Genomic DNA, 2965 nt, shown 5'->3' with positions numbered 1-2965 from the left:
CCTTTCTGAGTTAGTCGGAACATGGGCTTGGATAAAGTTGAGAAATCTTGTATAAACCTTCTGTAGTACCCAGCTAGTCCTAGAAAGCTCCGAATTTCAAACACCGTCGTGGGTTGCTTCCAATTCAGAACGGCGTCAACTTTGCTATCGTCGACGGAGATCCCTTTTTCCGACACAACATGTCCTAGAAATTTTACCTCTTTCATCCAGAACTCGCACTTGCTAGCCTTAGCATACAGTTGATTGTCTCTAAGGGTTTGCAATACGATTCTTAGATGCTCTTCATGTGCTTCCTCTGTTGGTGAGTAAACCAAGATATCGTCGATGAAGACCACCACAAATTTGTCTAAGTACGGCTGAAAGATCTTGTTCATCAAGCACATGAACACTGCCGGCGCATTGGTCAATCCAAACGGCATCACCAAGAATTCATAGTGACCGTATCGAGTCCGGAATGCAGTTATAGGAATATCGCTATCCCTAATACGCAATTGGTGATATCCGGACCTCAAATCGATCTTCGAGAAACAAGTTGACCCTCTCAGTTGGTCAAACAAGTCATTGATTCTCGGTAGTGGATATCTGTTCTTGATCGTCGCGCGGTTCAACTGTCTGTAGTCGATACATAATCGCAACGTTCCTTCCTTCTTCTTGACAAAGAGTGCTGGAGCTCCCCAGGGTGATGTACTTGGCCGAATGAAACCTTTGTCCAGCAATTCCTGCAATTGAATTTTTAACTCCTTCAATTCCACTGGCGCCATTCTGTACGGTGCCATAGATATGGGTGCAGTACCCGGTTGAAGTTCAATAGTGAAATCTATCTCCCTCTTCGGAGGTAGTCCAGGCAGTTCTTCAGGGAATACATCTTCGAATTCACACACCACTCGGGGTAGGTCTAAGTCCATCTGATCATTCTCTTGAAGTGACAGACTTGCTAACCATCCCATTAGTTGGTTGTGTGGTCTTGATTTGTGTGCTGATGAAGTGGAGACGGGATCTTGTCTATTCCCCTTAAATTTGAAGCACGTCCCTTCCTTCGAATAAGCTGTCACCACCTTGCGATGGCAATCTATGACAGCTCGATAAGAAGAAAGCCAATCCATTCCCAAGATCATGTCAAAGTCCGCCATGTCGATAACTCTGAGATCACAAGTTATCCGCAGTCCAGAGACTTCTATTTCGCACCCTTTACAGACTAATCTAACAGATATCTTACCCCCCAATGGTGAAATAACCTGCATCGTCGATCTTAAGGGTTCTGTGTCTAGTCCAAGTGATTTCATACATGCAGTAGAAATGAACGAGTGCGATGCTCCAGAATCAATTAAAGCTTGTACACAAGTGTTGAAGAGTACAAGTGTACCTTGTATCATAGAGGGATCATTCTGTTCCTCTTCCGCCTGCAATGCAAAGATCCTGCCAGCTCCGTTTGCCTGGTTGTTCCCTGCTGGTGCTTTTCCTGCTGTATTGCTCTGGTGCGGGCGGTTCTGCTGCTGATTCTGGTGCCACCCAATCCTTGGCGGGTTTTGATTATTCTGATTCCATCCGATCCTATTCTGGTTGTTTTGGGGTTGAGCAGGTCTTGGTGGGAACTTTGGCTGATTCCCGAAGTTGTTGTTTTGCAGTCTAGGACACTGATTCCTAAAATGCCCTTCTTCATAGCAGTGAAAACAGCGGACTGGTCCAGGCTTTTGGGATTGACTCTGTCCCTGTCTGGATTCCTGGTTCCTCCATGGTTGCACTTGCTGTTGCTGAGGGCGACTGTTGTGGTTGTTGTTCTGAGAGTAAGGCTTCTGGTTAGTGTACCCTTTGTTGTTGTTATTATGGCTGTTGCTACGAACCGGCCCTCCAGATGATGATCCTCCTTTCTTGAGGTTGTTCCATACAACCTTGGAATCAGCATTTTCACGTTCCATCGTGAGCGCACACTGGACAGCTGCAGCAAATGTACGGTGATCTTGAGATACCACACTCTTTCGGATGGAAGGGTGGAGTCCCCAAGCGAACTTCTTTGCCCGTTTAGCAGGAGTTGCCACTAGGCTGGTGTCATGTCGCGCTAAAGTCTCGAAACGCGTGACATACTGTGAGACGGTCATCGTCCCCTGCTCCAGGTCCATGAATTCTCGCGACATCGCATCTCTGATTGGTTCCGGGAAATATTTCTCATTGAAAAGATCTTCGAACTGTTGCCACGTCATGGTCGCCATATTGTTGGTGGCCTTTATTAGATCCCACCAATGACCAGCTTCTCCCTGCAGCTGAAAGGCAGCTAGGGCGATGCGGTCCTCTGTATTCGTGATACTCATTGTGTCCAGAAACTTGGTGATCTGCTTTAGCCAAGCCTCGGCGGCTGTGGGGTCAGCTTCTCCACTCCAAACTGGTGGACGACGCTTGCAAAAGGCATCCAATAGCTGGTCTCTGTTCCTAGGCTGACGGCCCTGCTGCGATGCCAGATGGCGGGGTTCATTGTTCTGTGGCAAGGCTGCTGCCACTGCAGCGGCTATCACTTGTGCCAACTGTGCCACGTCAAGTCCCCCGAGGTTTCCGTTAGGGTTGTTGCCATTGTTTCCGCCACTTGTACTAGCGCGATGAGGGTTGTCTCCGTTATCAAAGGTTCCATTTCCCGAGCGAGTGTTTACCATCTTCAAGTGTTCGAAACTTTAGTCAAAAAGGGGTCTATATAAGTCAAAACTATTTTTGGAAGTATACGAACTATTAACAAAAGCACGTAATTCATTACGAAGTCAGACTCATGTTTTCTCACCGTACGTTCTTGATTATATAGTACTGATAGGTTTAGAGGAACACATATGTAATAAATACGATCGAGCTACGCTCTCGGATGTGATCTACCCAACCTACCCAAGTCTGAGGGTTGAACCTATGCTTTGATACCAAGTTGTAACGCCCCGATTTTCCAAGGAATTTCGGAAGCATTAATATATTATACTTAGCATAAATAATA

Source organism: Rhododendron vialii, chromosome 9a (assembly GCF_030253575.1).
Source record: "Rhododendron vialii isolate Sample 1 chromosome 9a, ASM3025357v1".
NCBI lineage: Eukaryota > Viridiplantae > Streptophyta > Magnoliopsida > Ericales > Ericaceae > Rhododendron > Rhododendron vialii.
Note: the sequence above shows the minus strand (reverse complement) of the source record.